Below are 22,366 nucleotides of genomic sequence, written 5' to 3'. Positions count from 1 at the left end.
TGGGCAGGCAGTTTGCAGGGCAAGAAAGAAAGATGAGCATACAACACCCAAAGCTCTGTTAGGTACATTTCACCCTGGTACACTCACTGTGGGTGAAAATAAAGGGGTTGCCTGTGCCTGAGTCAATGTGGAGACAGGACACCAAGGGGTCACAGCAAAGGTGAGACATCCAGCCACATGCAGAGGGTCCCTGTCTGAGGAGATGCTGGTGGGTAGGGTATGTCCACAGAACCTGCTCCTCAGGTGTGCCCTCCCTCTTCTCAGCCCACAGACTTCTCTTCTTGTGGGGGTGGCCCCTTTCTCTTTCATTCACAATTTGCAGTAATTGTCCTTGTCTACATTTCCAAATTTAATAAGAAAAAGGTTTAAAATAGTCTCTGAACAGTGAAAACCAGAAAGGACTATAAAAGGTTAAAAATAACTTTGAACATGTTTAAAAATATAATTGCTTTGGATACACAATCTGTGGCTCTCAGCTGGCTCTGCTAAATGCCAGCACTTTTGTACTTCAGAGCTGACATCCCTCCATTGACTCTAACCGAAAGAAAGGCAAAAGTGTTTATTGCCAATCCTGAGTCAAAATGATCACCAGATAACACGATTTTGCTGCCTGATCCACACTTAGAATACACCTCCAGACCGTTATTCCAAAACCCCTCATGTCTTTGTGTTCTTTGTGCATGTTGAGTTTTATGTAAGATTAAGCCATTTCTTTCTTTTTTTCCCCTGAAGCAGGCCAAACATCTAAATCTTCCTGTTGGCAGCATCTTCCTGCAGGTGCTGCCTGGACTCTCTGGGCAGGCTGGTATGAGTGCCCAGGACTTGGAAGTGTAGGCAAAGTCCAGCTCTCCCATTCCTGGAGGTGCCAGCCTTCTCTGAGATGTTTAATGCCATCATGTTCCCATCCCTCTCCCACTACACCCATTCTCTTTACAGAGGTTAAACTTGTAAATTTTCCTTCTTTAGCAAGAGAGGCTGCAGGCTATGTCACATTATACTGGGTGGAACATTGATGCAGCTTTACCTGGACAGGTAGCCTTGGTGGAAGTCATTGCATCAGGTTTAATGAATGACAGGCTGCTTATCTTTCAGGCACCTTCACTCCCAAGGAGGATGAAAGTAAGCAGGTGTATGTTCCCCTAGCTAGCCTTAGAGATGCTCAGAGAGAAACAACATTCCTAGAACTCAGAGCCCTTTAGCAACTGGAACAAAATCCAAGTTCAACCTCTGAACGGGGTTAGGTTGGGTCCACTGCAGGGATGATGAGTGGCATGGGATGGGGTGTTCTATGTTTAATACTTGGTCTATCTTTAATACATAGTCTCTTAACTATGAAAGAAAAACAGTGATTACCAGGCATATTACCAGGAAAGATAGAGAACAAATAGACAACAAGCAAATACACGAATTTGAAGACTTTGCAAGCAGAAGAAAACAAAATAATCAATACCATCTTGATGGAGGTTAGGGATGGTATCAGAGCCCCCAGTGAGAACAAGCATTACACAGAATCATTCAGAGGACAACAGTGAACCCTTAGAGAAGCATACATATATATATGTAATACATATGTAATATATATAACATAAAATTTATGTGTATGTGTATGTTTATATGTATATATATAACATAACATATAATTATATATAACATAATATATAAAACATTAACTCAGTAAAAGAGCTGGAAAGTATTGTTGAGGAAATCATCTTTGGAAGCTAGAGCTAAAAGACAAAGAGATGGGCAATAATTAACTCTAGAAACAACCAAATCTTCTTTTAAAAAACAGATCCATAGTTTATTGTATGTCTTATGTCAACTGAATTTGCAGTCACAAAAATGTGAATACTAAATAGTGATTTGGCCTGAAGTACAAGGTAGGTATTTGAGGAAGATGGGGAGTTTATGTTGGAGTCTGGAGTTGGAAATGGGGCCAGTGGGAATGCAATAGAACATGCCTAATCTTAAAATTTCAAAAGTATACATTCAGACTTGTGATACAGAGATGTGGAATCACTGTGCAGTGGTGTGAGCTGAAAGGGAAAATAATGTTGCCTTCGTGCCTGAATAACCTTGATAAAAATGAAGAGTAAAACTAACAATTAATGAAGACAAGACATAGATGCTCATGATAGAGCTGCTAGAATCTGTATGTGAGGGCTATTTTACCATGAACTTTCTGTTCTTGCTCTCAGGAACACTGGACAGCACTTCAGCACTGTTCTTAGGGGCCGTTTAAACAGCAAAATCTACAAGAAAAACACAAAAAAATGCAGAGATTTGACACTACATGACCTGTAAATAGTACACTGTTCCATGACAGGAGCTGAAACAAGAAGGCAGAGGGCAGCCTTGATCTCAGCTTTGAACATGGGCCTCAAGCAGCTCAGACTTCTTGCTTCTCTGTGCTTATCTTCAAGTAGCCCTGCAGCAAGTGCTGACATGTGGACTTCAGGTTACAAGTAAATTCTGGTGAGTGGGTGAATTCACGAATGCTTTGTAATAAGTTTTAAAATTAGGAAGTGTGAGTCCTCCTACCTTGTTTTTCTTTTTCAAGATGGTTTTGGCTATTTTGGGGTTCCTTAAAATTTCATATGAATTTCAGAATCACCTTTTCCATTTCTGCAAAAAAAGGTCATTAGAATTTGGAAAGGGATTGCCCAAATCCATAGATCACTTGCCATATTCGTAATATTGAGTGTTCTAGCCCATGAACGTGGGATGTCTTTCCATTCATTGAAGTCTTCTTTGATTTCTTTCAGCAATGTTTTATAGTTTCAGTGTCTAATTATTTTATTTTCTTGGTTCAATTTCTTTCCAAATATTTTATTCTTTTGAACTCTATTGTAAATGGAATTGCTTTCTTAATTTCCTTTCAGATTATTTAATGCTGGTGTATAAAAACACAGCTGATTTTTTTGTGTTGACCTTGTACCCTGCAACTTTGCTGGATTTCTTTATTTGCTCTAATAATTAGTTTGTTTTTTATGTGGATTCTATAGGATTTTCCATATTTAGAATCAAGTCTTCTGCAAACAGATATAGTTTTACCTCTTTCTTTCTAATTTGAATGCCTTTTATTTCTTTTTCTTGCCTGATTGCGCTGGCTAGGACTTCCAGTACTAGCTGGCATAGCATTGTGAAAGTGGGCATCCTTTTTGTTCCTGATTTTAGAGGGAAAGATTTGGTCTTTCACTAACAAATGGGATGCTAGCTGTGAGTTTTTCAATTGCCCTCTATCATGTTAAAGATGTTCTCCTCCATTCCTAGTTTGCTGAGTATTTTTAAATGAAGAAGTCGTGTTGAATTTTATCAAATGCTTTTTCTGTGTCTATTGAGATGATCATGTGGGTGTGTGTTGTTTTCTTCATTTTACCAATGTGGTGTATTACATGATTGATTTTCTTATATTGAACTGTCCTTGTATTGCTGGGATAAATTCTACTTTGTATAATCCTTGCATGATGTATAATCCTTTTAATGTGCTATTGGATTCAGCATGCTAAAAGGCAGTGCTACTCAGTAAAAAAGTTCACACCTTTGTTGTATCACTTAGCTTGAGCTTTATTTGATGAGTCCAGGTCAAGATCAAAAGCTGGAGTTACCTTAACTGTTTGTTAATAACTGTTGGTTACACCTTTGCTAGTTGGACATTTCAGAGAAGTGGAAATTAATCATATTAAGGTCAGCATACAAAAAGTAGATTTCTGTTTCTAGTTTTTTCAGTTCCATAATAGATTATTAACTATGCCTAGTCAACAAGTCTGTGATCCTGCATGGAATTCATACCAAATTTATCCAAGTTTTAAAAATAAGTATAGTAAAACATATGTCTTGTTATCTGATTCATATTTAAAACATAGGAATGTATGAAATCTGATTTCATACAACATCAGTATCTCCTTTTTTCTTTTTACTGATAGTGATTTGTAATCAAATTTAGTTTTGAAATGTTTTTCTCTAGATAAATATTTCCTAAGGATTATTGTGTTTTTGTGTGGTACGTATCAAAGGCATAATTCATTGACTCTTCATTGACTCCTGCATTTTCTCTATAATATTGCCTCCAGCTAATGAATTAATTTTCTTTTTGGTGTTAGTTTTTATTTTTCATTTGAATTACGAAAGTAGTAATTTCCTATAGTTATGCTTTTGTCAATAATACATAGAGTTTTTACCAAAAATGGTATAATTCTTGAGATAGTTGTTATGTTTTTCCAAGATGTTCTTTAAAAACTCATGATACATGTGTATGAAGTTATATCCATTTTTTAAAAAAATTCATGTCTTTCTTCTCTCCTCATTTGCTTTTGAAGATATTAGAGGGTAAAATTCTTATTTCACATTTAAAAAATGATCTCTTCCATTAAAAGATAAAAATCCAAGACTTTTAAATTTCCTTTTATTTTAGATAATCATCAACAAAAATTGATTTATTATAGTATATGTTTGCTATTAAAATAATTTTCATAACTAAAATTAAATATGTATTTATATCAAGTCTATTTTTAACCCCCTACTTTGGGTATTAGCACAATGTATTACAATTACTGTCACATCTTTAAGAGTGTGGGCTCCATCAGGCCAGGGGCTGATCCTCTTGATCTCTGTGTCAGTGGCCTCTGCTAGTGCAGAGCTTGGCATGGGCTAGTCCCATCCTTCCTCCTGTTGATCCTTCTCCTTCTGGTCACTTTTCCTTGCTTCCTGTTTTATTTATTTGTTTGTTTTTCTTCATTTCTCTTATTTTTCCCTTCTTCCTTCCTTCCTCCTTTCCTTCCTTTCCCCTTCTTTTTCTCTTTCTTTTATCCTCATTTGTTGAATAAGAAAGCATAAGTAGTGATTTTATATCTCATCCATCTAGATGACATAATTTAAAATACGCATGTGACCATATCCTGAAATGCTATAGTATCTGCCTGCTGGATTAAGTTGAGTTAGGAACTCTAAAAATTCTGCAGTGCCCAGGAGGTCATTCCAGATATTGTTTGAAATACTTTCCTTTTCACAGTATCCATGCACTCCTTATACAGTATTTTGCAAAAAACAAAACAAAACATAATTGAGAATATAATGGGTGCCCTTTGATAATTCTGATTTGTTACCAGAAGAAAATTTGACGCTGCTTTACGTTTCTGGTTACATCCCTCTTAGGTTGACTATTACTTGTTTTGACAACTGAAGTATCACTGGTTTGGTATTAGAAGACAATAAAGGCAGCTATACCCAAGAGAGCACTTAGGATGGAATGGGCACCCTCAAACAGAATGTACTTTCAGTAATTCTGCAGCTTTTCTAGAAGTGAGTCACCGCCAGCAGCAGCATATTTTGTCCAGGACATCTCCTTTGGTCACTAGGACTCTGTGTGACGCATGCTTGACCTTCATGAGCTGCTCAGTGCTTGGGAGACCTCCCTCTTCTCCATCAAGTTGCTCCTTCGAAAACGAAGTCCCAAGAATCCACACCTCAGTGTCAGAGGTTGCACTGGCACCTGGAGGTGACTGGGTGTCAGACTCTGTAGGACTGCTCCCCAGCCCCCTCACTCCACTCATTTTCTCTAAGGGCTCAGGCTTGATACCTTCATTACTTTGTCAGGTGCAATTTACCAAAGTCATAAAAAAACATGACACCCATATGTCTTTTGAAATAAGATTAAATTCCTTCATGAAAATATACTCTGCAACATGAGATCTATAGTTCTGGAAATAAGTATCCAGATTTCATCACTCATATCTAAGCAGGGAAGAATCTTTTTCCAAGCCCGGCTGAAGGAGAGAAATTATCTGATTAATCAGGAATATAATAATTCTTTTTGAAGAGTAGATTTTATTCGAACTCTAACAGGACAGTAGAGGATGGAACAAGGAAAGAAGCACAGAAGCGAGGCCAGTGGCTGAAGTTACCAGCTAGTCTTCATCACTGGTCAGTTTCTAAAGAATTTAAATATATTAAAACACAGGGAACACAAAATTATAGTACATAATTTAATCTTGCCTTGGTGATTCAGAAACAATTCAGCATCTTGCTTCAGGGTTAGTATTATGAATATCTGTGGACACTGCATAGTTCTGTGCTTGAGAAATTTGCTTTATCAGCATTGACGGATATAACCCAGGAGACTTCATCTAAAACCCCAGTATCAGCCAGCGTGTTTATTTAAAATCTAACCCTTCAGTGGTCAAAAGGTGCCAACTTCCAGTTATAAAATAATTCATGGAGATGTAATGTACAGTATAGTGACCATGGTTAATAACACTGTCTTGTATATTTTAAAGTTGCTAAAAGAGCAGATCTTAAAAGTTCTCATCACAAGAAAAGATCTATAACTGTGTGGTGATGGATGGTAGCTACACTTATTGGAGGGATCATTTTGCAATACATGCATCTATCAAATAATTATGTTGTCCATCTGGAACTAATACAATGTTGTATGTCAATTATACCTGAATAAATAAAATAATGTTAGACATTTGTCTTTCTATTACGCTTAATGCTTTAATTCATGTTACTTATTGGAAAACACTTATCATGTGAAAAATATTTGTATATGTCTTGAGTCTATTTTTAGCACGATCTCTTTATGTATTCATCAGTTGCTGTACCATTGTAATACTTTATTAATTATTAAAACTTAAAATACATTTTAATGTCATTTATACAAATGGCAACTTACTGTACTTTGTTTTTTAATTTTTCTCTATTTGTTTCTGTAAATGAGTTTAGATTTATTCTGTCAAGTTATATGGGAAGAATTAATATCCTTCCAATATTTTGTTTTAATTCGAGACCTATCTCTTTATTTATCCAGGTCTTTTAGAGTTTTCACCATCAACAAATGACAGATTTACCAGGGCACCTGGGTGTCTCAGTCGTTAAGCGTCTGCCTTCGGCTCAGGTCATGATCCCAGGGTCCTGGGATCGAGCCCTGCATCAGGTTCCTTGCTCGGCAGGGAGCCTGCTTCTCCCTCTCCTATTCCCCCTACTTGTGTTCCCTCTCTAGCTCTCTCTCTCTCTGTGTCAAATAAATAAAATCTTTAAAAAAAAATATTAGTAAAAAAACAAATGACAGATTTACCATATAGGTCCTCTACATTTATGAATGTGCATTCCTAGGTCCTTTATATTTTTTGTTGCTGTTATAAAAAGAGTCTTTTCCATCATATTTTTTGATACCAGCACTGAGATTTTTCACATTTACTTGTGTCTGATCACCTTATTTCATTACTAATTTCCAATAGGCTCCCTTGGGCTTTACAGGTCTCATGACCTACAAGCTGCACTAATTTGGTCTCCTGTTTTCCCATGTTTGCTTCTTTCTTCTTTGTTTTGTCTTTTTTTAAATTAATTAATAATTGATTTGAGAGAGAACATTGGGGAGGGGCAGAGGGAGAGGGAGAGAGAGACTCTCAAGCAGACTCCCTGCTGAGTGTGGAGCCCGATGTGGGGGTCAATCTCACGAGCCTGAGAGCATGACCTGAGCTGAAACCGAGAGTTGGACGCTCGATTGACTGAGCCACCCAAGTGCCCCTTCTTTGTTTTGTTTTATTGAATCAGGTAGAATATCCAGAACAAGGAAATCAATGACAAGTGGTCAAAAGTAGTGGACTTAGACCAGTTCAATCCCAGCTCTACTGTTCACATCTGAGTGACTTTCCCCAAGTCATGTCCCTGTGAAAGTGTCCACTAAACGGGAAATAAAATCACCTTCATGGGTCAGTGCAAGGATTGGAGATAATTTTTGTCATTACCTTGGGTTAGAGGCCAGAATATACATTTCATTGTAGTTATTGTTTATACTAAATAATTGTGACAATATTGGGCATCCTTGTTTATTCTTGATTTTAAAAAACAGCACCCTCTCTTATTCATTTTTTAAGAATGAATTTCTTGTATTAGTCTGACATTAAGGTTTTTGATGATTGTTTGCAACTGATTTGTTTTAAAGCCAAGTTTGGTATAAACGGAAGATTTTTTCCCCATAAATAGAAGCTGGATTTTATTATAAGGTAGTTTTATGATCTCTAGAAATAATATTTTTCCTTGACCAAGGGGTGTGATGAATTCTGATAGTGCATATATTAGTATTAAACTATCCTTGCATTTTTTATATAAATACTACCTGGTCAAAATGTATAATTATGTTAGATTAGTAAATACATGATATATAAGGTCTATGTTTCTAGGATGGAAAATACTCTTCATAACTGTGTTTCTAATGTTGTGATTTTGCATTTTCTTTTATTTATTGAATACTCTCAGAAAATAATTATTTTATTGTTTATTTTTAAAGATTAACATTTGAATTATATAATTCATTGTATTTCTGTCTTCTGATTCTTTATTTTTGTTTTATTGTTCAGACTGCTGTCCTTATTTTCTACAGAATTGTTAATTGCATGCTTGCTTTATTTCCACTTCTTAAAACTAATAATAAAACACTATTTACCCATATTTTAGATGCTATTTTTTGACTGTATAATTATACTACTGGCTATTTGTATTAAAATCATTTTAGCCTGTGTTCCCTAGTTGTCACATTCAATTTGACAACATCCTATTCTTAAAATCTATGTTTAAAAATAGGAGTCACTTTATGGCACATTGTACTCGTCTGTCCCATGGCCCTCACAAAATACCATGAATTTGGTGGCCTGCACATAGACGTGCATGTTCTCTTGGTCCTGGAGGCTGGAAGGCTATCAGGGCATGGATGAGGTTGGTTTTTGGTGAGCTGTGTTTTCTGTGAGCTGTGTCCTCCCAGGTCTTCCCTCTGTGAGTGCTTCCTTGGGGTTCTTCCTATTCTTGTAAGAACACCAGTCCTCTGGGAGTAGGAACATGCTCTGTGACCTCATTTGACCTTCGTGAAAGCCCACAAGGCCTCTCCAGTTACAGTCATGTTGGCAGTTAGGGCTTCAGCCTATGGATTTGAAGGGTGCACAGTTCCACCCATAACATACGTCACTATATTTCACATTCTATATTTTGTGATTGAAACATATTTTTGATATCTGAGTCTGTTTCTGTAAACAGATTTCTTTAGACATGTCTGTGTTTAATTGGTTTCAATACTTACTGGTATTTTTCCATTCTTGAACTCTTTGCTTGGATTCCTGTCGTGCTGGATTGGAATTACTCTCCGGGGAGATTTTTCAAGAAGGCTTCATGAGTGGGATTGTTTTGAACTCTGCTATTTCTATTTATTAGATCAAACACACCTTGATGATTAAAACATGATGTAGTCATGTGTCCTCTTTCAAACACTGGTAGGCCTTATTCCATTATATTTTGACATTTAAGCTTTAAGAGGAAAATTATATTTTGGTTTCTGAGTAGGCAAATTTGCTCTCATCCTATTTCAATAAAACTTAAGTTCTTTCTTTATTCTTGTTGTCCACACAACTATATCTGTTGTCACTATTGGTTGATTTTTTAAATTTTTTTTTTGGTCTGGAATGACTACATTTGCTGCTTTGCAGCTCAAGAAAGTGTCTTATATATTTTTTTCTATTGTGCTTCTAAATCCCTGCAAGCTTTCTTTGTATCACCAGAGATCTTTATAAAGTTCCTCTATTTTCTGTTCTCCATAAATATCCACTTCACTCCCATGACTTTCTTCTACTTCATATTCTAGAGCAGTGCGCAGTCTTCCCTTCACATCTCCGAGTGTGTTTATGGATGATTATTCAACTCTTGCTAGCAGTTCCCTGCATACACTATTTCCAAGATTCTTCTCTGCCCTTTTACAGAGCTTTTCTGTGACAATTGTACCTCCCTGGGGTCAAACTACTGTGGCCAACTCAGTCCTACCCTCACGCTTTAACAACCGATTTCCTGAAAGCACAAAGTTTTGCTTGAGATGGCTGCTTCTGAAGAGCCCAAGAAAGCCTGTGTGGACAAGGAAGCCGGCAGCATCTGGCAGCCATGAGAGCCCTGTAAAGACCCTAGAATGACAGACGGGCAGCGGTTTCTGGATAGTACTCCATCTGCATTCCTAATCTGGGGGAGATTTTCTAAGCGTTTCCAAGTTTCTTCTCTTGTGGAGGGGATCCTCAGTCATTTAAAGCCATGCCTGGGCACACTGTTTTACTCAGGCTTCCTCTATTATACAGTAAGAAAAGATTCTGCACAAGTCAGACTTATGTGGTAAGTCCGTCTCAGCCTTGGGTGTTGTGCATTTTCAGCGTCTCCTCTTCACGGCTTGGTGGGGAGGAGGGAGATACGTGGGGATGGTGGAGAGGTGTTGTAGCTGCATTCAGATTTTCCCCTGAAATTTCCCATCCTGCTTCTGCTCACTGTGTCTCTCCACACCCCTCTTAACTTGCTGAGGGGCAGGACAACTTGGGGGAGGAAGATAAGGAGGTTCTGTCAAAACTCTGTTTATATTTAGCACAGCATGCTGATATGTGATTACTTGCCAAATCTCAGTTTATATGACTGAACTTAAACCCTTTAAATATTTTAGTGCGTAGAGATTTTAGTGTGTAGAAACAGTGACATTTTTAATTTCCAAAGGATATGAGAAAGACTTTTGCTGCATTCCACTAAAATTTTAGGAGTCTAGACAAAGTGCTTCAGTTTTTCCAATTTTAGAAGTCTAAAATCTGGGTTTATTTGATAATCCAGAAAGATGATATGAATTTCCATAGATTATGCAAATAGATGTAACTGTGTGACATTTGGCAAATATATTAACATCTCTGGACTTTATTGAAATCTTAGATATAGGCTGCTGCAGTTGATTTATTCATGTGGGTGTAGTTCAGTTCTCTGGGAGATAGGTACTGGAGTAGTTCGCTGACCATCTGCCACAGTGAATGGTCTTTTTACTGCTCTTACAGGCATATATTATGCTCACTTTTGTGGGTTCAAGGGAGGGTAAATGGGGGCTTCTTTCCAAAGTCATGTGTCCTGCGGACATTCCATGTACACTAGGGGCTCCCACCCATGGGTGATTTTTGCACTGACATTTTGGTCATCACACCTCAGGGGAGGGTGTTGGCATCTAGCAGGTGGAGGCCAAGGATGCTGCTAACATCCCACAATGCACAGGGTGGCCCCACGATAAAGAACTATCCAGTCCAAAATGTCCGTAGTGCCAAGGCTGAGAAACTTAGACACGTACTGTGTACTGCGGTGTGGCTCTTCCTGCCTTGACGATGTCAGGCGTCTGTCATTTCATACCACAACTGATGTCTTTGAGTTTATCCTTGATGTAGCCACAAAGCTTCACTAGGCCTGAAGACCACTTCATTTTTAAGGTACATATATTTTTGCCTACAAATGCTCAAAGCACATATAATAAAAGTGCTTTAGTTGTTCCAAAAAAGAATGCTGTATTTGTTCCAAAATCTAAATACTGCACTTGAAAGAGATTTTAAATCCATATGGTCCACATGGAAAGGCTCTTTCATGAATACTTGTTGGCTTGGGACATTACCAACATCATATTTCAAATGACAATATTCCCAAGAATCTTAAAGAATAGTATAATTAGAATCAGAAATTTTGAGCTGGAGTGAGTTTTAGGGACCATCCAAAATTTGAGATGTTCAGCCAGACTCCAAACACTCCAGCCAGTGTCTCCAACACTTTAGATGTGACATCTGAGACCCGAAGAGGTGAGGCTTAACGACCCCCGGGGGGCAGAGCAGGCTCCCTGGCTCCTGGGCCAGCAGGTCACCTTCATCTACAGTGAGCTACTTCATCTGTTCAGTGGTTGGTGAGACAAACACTTAGTGAAGGAGCCTCATTTCTACCTCTTTCTACAACAATACACATTACCTTTTTTACATAATATCTCCAGTATAAATATAAAAGAGTGATTGTTGAGAAGATAGAATTTCACAGCAGATGCAGTAAAATTTGAAACATGGCTCACTACTCTAAGGATTTACATAAGTTACCTAAACCCTGTCCCTGATGTTGCTTTCATTAAGCATTCATTGTGAGTGTCACCTTCACCGGGCACTGTGCTATAGAGCAAGCAACTGTGAAATGAGAAACAAGCACCTTCCTGACCTGGTGGGGCTCACAGTTTGGTGTATGGCAACTGTATGGAATAAAAACCTGATAGGACACCTATGTTTAATATTTCAACAGGGTTTCATTTGACTTATTTAACTGTTGTGTATTTCTGTACATGTTATTGAATCTGTAATTATTCTAGATTATCTGTTGCACCCCTGGGGCAGTGGCAGGCACTGGATATACAGTTGGAACATGTCAGAGTTTGGCATCTGCTCCTTAGGCATTTACAATCTCATGATAGAGGAAGAAGCTGAAGAAGAAGGCAGAGGTCAATATATAATAGTGAATTGTGATAAAAGTGATTGGGAACATCCAGGGAGCTAGCAGAGGCACTTCGGGGCTTACCGGTTGGCTGAGTGGTCAAGGACGGCCTTTCTGAGGAAGCAGCACTAGAAGGATGAATACAGGTTATTCAGGGAGAGTGGGCCAAAGGGCCACTCCAAGCAGAAGAAATAGTGTATCTGCTGTTTTTGCTGCTAGAAAATAGAAGGTATTCCTTCACTCTGCCATCAATGAACACACTGACTTAACCAACTTCCTGAGCAACTCACAGTATTACAGGAGGATGGGCTGATTAATGTGATGTAGTGGTAAGAAGCAAAGGTTTTGGGGTCAGCTGACCTGGGTTCCAACCCTGTCTGTGATTTGTTACCAGAAGGACCATGGATGTGATTGACTCCCTAAGCTCTTAGCATGAGCGATGCCAGAAGGTGGAATGCCCTTCCTCCTGTGTCCCTGGGCTCAACTCCTAACCAATTTCAGTCTTCCCTCAAAGTCATCTTCCCCTTGAGGCTTGGCCCTTGTATTTTGAATTGCAGCCCTTCATTATCCCCGTAAATCCTATACCCTTTCCTTAGTTTACCTTTCTCAGCATACCAATTACCTGTAATTCTACACATTTTCTTTGTTTGTTATATGTCTCCTCCACTAGAATTAATCTTTGTGAAACCAGCGGTTTTCATTTGCTTTTTTTATTCACTGCTAAATCCAGTGCTTAGAAAAGTAGCCGATATATCAGACATAGAAGAGATACTTGTTAAAAGCATAAATCTCACAGCCTCTTTAGAATCTTAGAGATAATGCATGCAAAGACTTTAGTATACTACCTGGCATAGAGTAAGTGCACAAAAAATGGCAAACATTTTTGTATTTTAATATAAAAATTAGTGTTTAAATTGAAAAATGTTAACAATGCTTCCTTTTAAGATTTTTTTTTTTTTTAAGTGAAGACTTTCTGGACAATCTCTTCAACAAATTGTGTTGGGAAAACTGGATATCCACATGCAAAAGAATGAAGTTGGATCCTTACCTCACACCATATACAAACATTAACTCAAAATGGATCAGAAATCCATCAAAATTAATCAAAAATTAATTTAATAAAAAATGAACTCAAAGAGACCTAAATGTAATAACTATAAAACTCTTAGAATAAAACAGAGGGAAGCTTCATGATATTGTATTTTCAGTGATTTCTTGGATATTATACCAAAAGCAGAGGCAGAAAAAGGAAAATATATAAATTGAACTTCATTAAAATTAAAAGCTTTTGTGCATTAAAGGGCACTACCAACAGGATGAAAAGACAACCCACAGAGTGAGAGAAAATATTCGCAAATCATATACCTGATAATAGATTAGTATCTGGGATATAGAAAGAATTGCTACAGCTCAACAACAGTAATAAAACCAAACAAACCAATTAAAAAATGGGCAAAAGACTTGAGTAGATGTTTCTCCAAAGAAGCTATACAGATAGCCAATAAACATATCAAAAGATTCTCAAAAATATTAACCTTTAGGGAAATTCAAATCAAAACCACAATGAGATACTCCTCCACACCCATTAGGATGGCTCTTACTAAACAGAGAATAGCAATAGTTGACAAGGATGCAGAGAAATCAAAGCCTTTGTGCTATTGTTGGGAATGCAAAATGGAAAACAGCATGGAGTTTCCTTAAAAAATTAGATGTAGAATTATCCTATGATCCAGTAATTCTACTTCTGGGTACACACCCTAAAGAACTGAAAGCAGGGACTCAAACAGATATTTGCACACCATTTTCATGGCAACATTATTCACAATAGTTAAAATGTGGAAACAGTGCAAATGTTCATCAATGTGTAGTTGGATAAACACCGTGTGGTACATAAGTACAATGGGATAATATCAGTCTTTAAAAGGAAGGAAACTCTGACACCTGCTACAACATGGATGGACCTTGAGGAAGTTATGCTCCATGAAATAAGCCAGTCCCAGGAGGACATAGTACACAATTCCACTTAACTGAGGTACCTATAATAGTCAAATCCATAGAGACAGAGAGTAAAGTAGAGGCTGCAAAATAGAATAGGGGCTGGGAGGAGGAAGAATGGGGAGTTAGGGTTTAATGCACTCAGAGTTTCAGTTTGAGAATGTGAGAAAGTTCTGGGGGTGGGTGGTGGGGATGGTTGCACCACAGCATGGATGTGCTAATGCCCGTGAACAGTACACAGACAAATGGTGAAAATGTTTGTTATGTTATATATTTACCACAATAAAAATGAGGACTTTCTAACAAATACTATCAATAATTCTAAAGATATTTTCAATATTGCACAATTTGCATAATTCATATTTTCAGGGTTGTAATAATATATAATGTTGTGACATCAGACATTTTGGCATCTTTTTCCTTATGTTTGTCTCCTGTATTTATTTTCCTAATCAAAAGCTTTAGAAAATTTGCCATTTTGGAGGAATCAACTTTAGACTTTCCTAACACAAACTATTGGATATATTAAAAGAAATTGAATATAATAATGACAGTGGGGGAGTAGAGACAGCTGAGAGTATTTTCACCTCTACCAGGTGCCAATTTTAGGTTGTGTTGTTGAATTCCCATGACCACCCCATGTGGCAGATGCTACTTTGCCAAATGTTAGAGAACCAAAGATCAAGAAAGATGAATGCATTTGCCAAGGTTGAGACACATAGACATGCTGAAGACTTCTTCTTTTTTTAACTTTTAGGATATTAACATTTTATAACCTCCATATTCAGACATCAGAGTCTGTTCATTCATGACCCTTTCTTTTTTACTGACTTAATCATTTAAATGAAGTGTACTGAGCTCCTTGCCTGCCAGGCTCTGGGGGGTTTGGTACAAACCATCCCAGTTTTGTCCTGTAGGAGCTGAGGTCAGGAGTTTGCAGAGCACTGAAGCAGGTGATTCCTTCTCACAGTACAATTCCTGCTATCCGCTGGGAAACACAGTTTCAGTTTTAAAATGATGGCTTTTGTCGGACAAAATTCATTGAAATTCATCAGTCTAGAGTGTAATTTGTCAAATGAATTCTTAATTTACCTTAGTTGATAATTCTAATTTATGATTCCATGCTTTTCCCCTTAAGGGAACGAAGAGAGAAACTTCCATCATGATGGAACTGTTAAACATTTTGTTTCTACTATACCACACTGCCTGTATTCCTATCCAGGTTTTGAAAACTGCTATTGGTCAAGCAAGAATAGAGATAGAACATTGGGATTACAGAAAGTAGGCTGAGATGCTGCTTACTGTAGAATTCACCTTGGAACAGTGCGGATATTAGCAACAGCATCTTAGAACATTAACTCAGCGACTCACTTAGCTCCAGACTGGTGGAGATACCACGGGACTGCAGAACCGAGGCTGAGCGGCTGACCTCCCAGCTGAGCAGACAAAGGCTCACTTAGAACCGCAGAGATGGGGAGGAAGGCCAGCCCAGGGGAGCGCCGCCGTGAAGTCGCTGGGACTCCAGGCGCTCAGCTCACTTCAGAGTAGACCTGGCAGCACAAGAGCATCATACGGTGAGCACCACTGAATATGAAACACATGGGTTGTGCTGCAGCTTGTGTGCTTAACATGAAAAGTGCCATATAATTACAGATTTATTCATTTAAATTTTGTAGTTTCTCTTCACATTTTGGAGTCATTGTTTTTTAGCCTTAGAGTGGTTCCGGGGCAACTGTGCCTACCGGATAAAACGACCTTGACCTGAAGAAGAGGTTAAGTCTTCTACAAGGTCACCCAGTTGACTAGTGGCATGGTGCCTGGCACCTGCTGATGCCAACAGATGAGCACAACCCTGTGAGCACAGCTGTGATATCGATGGCCAATGGGCATTTATTGGCCCCATCGATACAATACACATTGTAGCAAACCTCATTCTGAGCTCTGATCAATAAGATTGTCATCTTAATTAATCATGGAGACAGGACACAAAAAGAAAGTGAGGATCCTCAGTTTACAGAGAGAGAGAGAGGGAGAGGGAAGGTAATTCACCAACAGGGTCTTCAGTGGCGTCTTATTCACTGCCTGGCATGACAAAACCCTGATGAGTCCAAAGAAGATTTGCAGTCTCTTAAATTGCACAGGGCTTGTCCTAGAACAGAGGTGAGAGAGGTGATTCCAGACATCAGACAGGCGAGGACATCCAGGCAGAGAGGTGACTCCTCTGGGGCTGGGGCTAACCTGGGGCCACCTTCACTCCCTCACAGAGCTCGCGATATTTTCTTGCTTGTTTTTTATTTCTACTATGCCAGGAAAGAAGGTATGTTCAAACTTCATTGAATGTGTTCCTGAATAAAGGTGTCAGTACATGGGCCCCTAGTGTTGGAGCTCATGTTCATATTTGAGGGATTGAGAAATGTAAGGAGAACTGCCAAATCATAGAAGTTAAGAAAAGATCTAATTTGGCATTTTAAGCAACACTGGGAGTTCAATATCTGAGCAAAGCCTGAAGACATGAGCCAAATGCCCTTCAACAGACAAATGGATAAAGAAGATGTGGTCCATACACACAATGGAATATTACTCAGCCATCAGAAAGGATGAATACCCAACTTTTATATCAACATGGATGGGACTGGAGGAGATTATGCTAAGTGAAATAAGTCAAGCAGAGAAAGTCAATTATCATATGGTTTCACTTATTTGTGGAACATAAGGAATAGCATGGAGGACATTAGGAGAAAGAAGGGAAAAATGAAGGGGGGCAGAATCGGAGGGGGAAATGAACCATGGGAGACTAAGGACTCCGAGAAACAAATTGAGGGTTTTAGAGGGGAGGGGGTGGGGGGATGGGTGAGCCTGGTGATGAGTATTAAGGAGGGCACGTACTGCATGGAGCACTGGGTGTTATATGAAAACAATGAATTGTGGAACACTACATCAAAAACTAATTGTGATCAACATAATAAAATAAAATAAAATAAAATATTTTAAAAAAGACTGAAGACATGGAACAAGCAGGACCTCAGGCAGAGGCCATGCTGTCATGAGCCTGACCTCCTGTAAATAAAACCAAAAACCTGGTCTTCTGTGTGACTCTGACAGGTTCCCTGGAGCGTGCCTCCATGGACAGTAAAGTACTCCTGGAAGGCATCGTGTGGGCTAGCAGGAGCAAAGCTCGGAGTTGAAAGATTTCCCCGGACTTTCTCTTACACAAGTGTGGAATCCAGAAAACATGTTTTCTCTTCATTGAGCATAACGAGCGTCTGTTGGTTGCAGAGAAGATACTGTTGAGCACCAGTTTACTGATGTGACCTGGAATCCAGGGTCTAAGGATGTGCTGTGAAGCATGGGGTAACATTACAATGATTACTTGAAATCTTAGGTATCACATTAAAGTGTGTATGCATTCCATCCCTTATTTCAGAATGTCACAGCTCTTTAAAAATACAAACACAGTAATTTGCCCCACCTCTGATTACTTTCCTTTCAGTTATCAGAGAGGGAGACAAACCATGAGAGAGACTCTTAACTATAGGAAACAAACTGAGGGTTGCTGGAGGTGAGATGGGTGGGGGGGATGGGATAATTGGGTGATGGGCATTAAGGACGGCACGTGATGTGAGAACCCTGGGCGTTATATGCAACTGATGAATTATTGAAACCAAGGATATACTATATCTTCCTAATTAAATTTAAATAAAAAAATAGTTATTAGACTCAGAGTCATCATTAAGATTTATTATAATCCTTTTTAACAAATAAATGATGTATTTGTTCTAAAAAATAATTTGCCCCCAATATCTTTGAGTAAAAGTGAGATTCCAAGAAGATATAATAAGCAGTCTCAGAATTTGGGTCCCTTCAGCCACACTGTTCACCAAAGGGTCTACAAACCCAGACCCACAGATGGTGTGCGCACAGGCATCTCAGCCCCTACGAGAAGAGCAGATGTACCTTTCCCCCTTCTCTTCTCTACTCCTGCCCACAGGCCTTCCGCTATGGACCAAGGCCCAGGTAGACTCTAAAGATGGTATTTGTCCAGCATGCCAGGCGATCCCGGGGAAGGAGGAGAGGGTGGTGGGCAGAGCTGGAGGTGGACAGACACACGCATCCTTTCTGGAATTCTTTATGCACTCTGCCTTCTACAGTCTCCATGGATCCAAGTTGGTAGACTTCTGCCCACATCTTTTCATCCAAGGGAAAAACACAGGAAGCGGGCAACTTAGACCAAATCCTATGAACGAGATACAAGCGAAACTAGATGAGTGTTTCGGGGCTTGCGTGTGGGTTAGTCCAGCTTACAAGAGGGAATATTTTAACAGCCTGATGTCTGGTCCCCCACAAGTAAAAAAGCATGCATTTTCTTGGCTGTCACCTTTCTGTGCGTTACTCTGAAGAAAGGTGCAAATATTTATTCTATTTACCTCTTTCCTTCTCCTTCCATTTCTTCCTGCTTGATCAGTGTTGGTTGCAGAAGAATGGGAGCGGTGGCTTCGTGAATCCTAACAGGAGGAAAGGTGAGCCAATGGATCCGTAACATTCCTGTCACCTCATCGCCCGGGGCGTGGAGCCTCTTTCTCAGGCTCAGCCACTGTCCAAGGACTCCACAAGGCAGAAGAGACACTCCAAGAGCAAATGCTGTAATTTCTCATGGAGCCCAGCAGTGCCTTTGGGGGTAAATCTGGCTTGCAGACAAATTTTGCTTGGCCCTCACAACATTAAAAAGTAAGCTAACAGTAAAGTTTACACAAAAAGCTCTGTCACCAGCTTGCTTTGCGAGGAGGAAGATCTGGTCGTTCTGGACCTGCAGCTGCCCTGGTGTGTGAGAGCTACCTCCCAGAGCTGGTGGCCTTTCAATCCTGCATCCTGCAGCTGGTCAGCATCCCGCACGAGCCCGTACGTTCGTATTCGCCCGCTGGGATTGGAGGGTGCGAGCCATCCAGTTCAGACCCAGCCGTCCAGAGAGCTTGCATCGGTGGAGAGAACGGATGCGTTCAGCAAGCATGTGCATGCGATTTCCCATGCTGAGATTTTATTTTTCTTTCAGGTTGGCCGTGATTGCCGGGATGTGGGAAGAGCGGCCGGGTGGGCAGACAGAAGAGGCTCGCGGTGCCCCCACCGCTGACCCTCTCTCTGCACGGCCACTCCTGTTCCACGCCGGAACGTCAGACACAGAATAAACAAAAAGAAGTGACAAGGCAAAGGTGAGTCACAGAGAAGAAGCATTTCAGAAATAGGAAATTCATAAGATGATTAACTATACAAAAGAGTAAGTTATCTTAAAGATAAATTTCAAAAATAAAAATAAGAATCGACAGTGATTGGAAAAGTAGATATTTAGTAACTAAAACAGACAATACAAAATATGAAAACAGAAACAACTAATAGGAACTTTATTTATCACCAAAAATGCTAAAGTAATGTCAAGAACACGGCGTTGAATATGGCGAAGGTCATACTTCGACCAGCAAGTTCCAGCGGCTCACGCCCGCGTGGCCTACCGTCCCTCCGACGGTGCCCCTCGGCCCCGCGGGAACAGCCGCGCGGCTCCTGCTCTGGCCGCCCCCCGCGCGCCCCCCGCGCGCCCCCCGCGCGCCCCCCGCGCGCCCCGCGCCGCTCGCCCGCGTGCGCAGCCCGCCGCGCCTGGCCGCGGTGCTCGGAGAGTCTTCGGCGCGGCGCGCGCGGGACTCGCGCTTCCCTCGTCCTGCTGCTGACTGGTTCTCGCCGCTGGCTTGGACGCGCTGCTGCGGAACACCCTCTGCCGTCGGGCGGGACCCCCCGGGCCGGGCTCCCCGTGACAGCCAGGACCCGCGCCGGCCGTGACGCGGGAGCGGAGCCCGAAGCGCGCAGTCTCGGGCCGCGCCGCGTGCTGCTCCGCCGATGCGCCCTCGTACTGCGGTGCCGTCTCGAGGTGGCCAGACGGCGGCCCACCGCGGCCACCGCGTCCCTGCCGGGCAGGAGGAAGAAGAGGGGCGGCAGGTGGGCCTGACTAGCGACTGTCGTCTTTCAGGAAGCCGTTCTGCCCTTCGCTCCCAGACCTTCCGTCTGAGGTCTCCCTGACCGGGGGCTAGCCAAGGAGCCGTCCTGGACGCGAGGGAGGCCGGAGAGCAGGTTCTTAGCTGAGAGATCGCTCTTCCCAGCAATACGGGCAGCTCTTAACAAGGGAGACGCGGATGGCTATGGGATTGGCAAGCGGCAGCCACAGCCATCGGGGTTATTTATTTATTTACGTCTGCCAGGAATTCCTCTGCATTTTCTCTCCCTGTCACTAAATCCTGTCCATGTTTCTGTCCTGAAGAGCTTTTCCGTCTCTGACGGCCTCCAGGCTCGGCCTAGAGAGAAATCTGAGCCGCCAGAGGTACGGGTTCGAGGAAGCCCCATCCACATGCTTGTTGGGCTCATTAGCGTCCTGGGCTGGGCTGGTTTCCAGAGGCTCTGGCTGGTGAACTGTGAGACTCGGTCAGTGCAGAGCGTGGGGTGCAGGCTCCAAATGGGGTGATTCCAGCTACATACATGACCCAGTGACCCAGGAAAATAAATGGCAGCTTTTCAAAATCAAGACGGAATAGATGGGAAAATGATTGTTTTCACGCATCAAATGACTACTTTGATTACACATACAGAGTGCAAATTTAACAATGACCGTAGAAACTACATTTTAAAACATGATTCCTAAGATTCTCAGCTTTGTAGCACTGTGAAACATGTCTTTTTTGACTTTGTTCAAAACAGTGATTGGACATACACCCGGGCTATTTTCTTCAGCACAGGTTGTGGGGTGCATCACTGGGTGACTACTGTTTGAGGGGGCTTCATCCTAGGTCTCAAAGGTGTCAGCATTCCCCGTGATTGCAGACCTCTGCCACTGTTTGGAGTAAAATTATTAGTTTTCAGAGAGTGACCGGCGGGGTTGACTATCTGAGTTCAGGTTTGACTCTTCTCTTAAAAATTAATACAAATTAAATACAGAATAATGTGCCATCATTACACAGTAGAAAGAATGCAGGTTTTGGCATTGCATAGATGTGGGTTCAAATCCTGACCTCACCCCTTCCTAGCTTCATTACATTAGATGATTTGCTTGACTTCTTTTTTTTTTTTTTAAGATTTTATTTATTTATTTGAGAGAGAGAACGAGAGACAGAGAGCATGAGAGGGAGGAAGGTCAGAGGGAGAAGCAGACCCCCTGCTGAGCAGGGAGCCCAACATGGGACTCGATCCCGGGACTCCAGGATCATGACCTGAGCCGAAGGCAGCCGCTTAACCAACTGAGCCACCCAGGTGCCCCTTTGCTGGACTTCTTCATGCTGGGTCTCTTCCCTGAGCAGTTTGGGTAACAGAGGCAGAGGTGGGTGACCAGGAGAGAAAGGGGCCGGAGGTGGTCTGCGAGTGGAGTCGGGTCCACAGGTATGTCTTGTTGAAGAAGTAGTTGGTGAGATTTTTGCTTTCATTGCACATCCTTAAGAAGTAGAACCTGGGATGCTGCTTTGTAACAGAGTGTCTTGGAGATCTGGAGCAATGTGGAGAGTACTTTTCAGAGTCAGTGTGGAATTTACCATCTCCTCACAATCGTCGACCTACCGGTTACCAGGGCATAGACAACTTTTACATCAAGCCAGTTAGATGGCATGCATGTGTGTACACATGGCATTAAGTTTGATTATTTTTGACCAATAGCTTATTTGCTTTATTACTCATTTCCCATAGTGACTAATGCAGATTGCAGGGACATCTGCAAAGCCCAAGACTCCCCCACCCCTCCTCTTCTTACCTTTGCTCATTATTCTTATGTTCCTGGTGCATCAGGGGCACGATCAACTAAATGAAACAGGTGCATTTCTAGAATTAACCCCAGAGGCTCACGGCCACCACTGAAGTAGAAGACGGGAGACGTGGGCATGGGCATGAGCATGCTGAGGAGAGGAGGAAAGGTCAAGGCCCAGGAGAGCCCCTCTCGTACTGTGAACCGCACTGAGTCGTGCTTCAGTTACTCTGGGTTTCGAGATTGCCTCTTTTTAGAATGTTGACAAAGGAAATAAACGCCATACTTATGTAAGAGGAACAAACGCATGTGCCTAAAACAAAC

General features: G+C 41.0%; 1 long non-coding RNA gene across 12 annotated transcripts in view; it reads left to right on the top strand.

Annotated features, from left to right (window-relative positions):
* Positions 1–22,366, top strand: part of LOC123850784 (uncharacterized) — a 71,811-nt gene that overhangs the window by 32,871 nt on the left and 16,574 nt on the right. For 8 of the 12 annotated variants that reach the window (XR_010405434.1, XR_010405431.1, XR_010405426.1 and 5 more), the window contains 6 exons: positions 2,196–2,472; positions 9,744–10,140; positions 15,503–15,854; positions 17,383–17,631; positions 18,743–18,797; positions 19,328–19,484. This is a non-coding gene — a long non-coding RNA (uncharacterized LOC123850784). The remainder of the gene's footprint in view (positions 1–2,195; positions 2,473–9,743; positions 10,141–15,502; positions 15,855–17,382; positions 17,632–18,742; positions 18,798–19,327; positions 19,485–22,366) is intronic. The other 4 variants (XR_010405423.1, XR_010405425.1, XR_010405430.1 and 1 more) reach the window with 4 other exon arrangements.

This window comes from Mirounga angustirostris, unplaced genomic scaffold (assembly GCF_029215605.1).
Source record: "Mirounga angustirostris isolate CCGP_5_RB_7025 unplaced genomic scaffold, mMirAng1.0.hap1 SCAF_10, whole genome shotgun sequence".
Taxonomy (NCBI): domain Eukaryota; kingdom Metazoa; phylum Chordata; class Mammalia; order Carnivora; family Phocidae; genus Mirounga; species Mirounga angustirostris.
The sequence above is the reverse complement of the archived record's forward strand: the minus strand, read 5'-3'. Positions and strand labels throughout refer to the sequence as shown.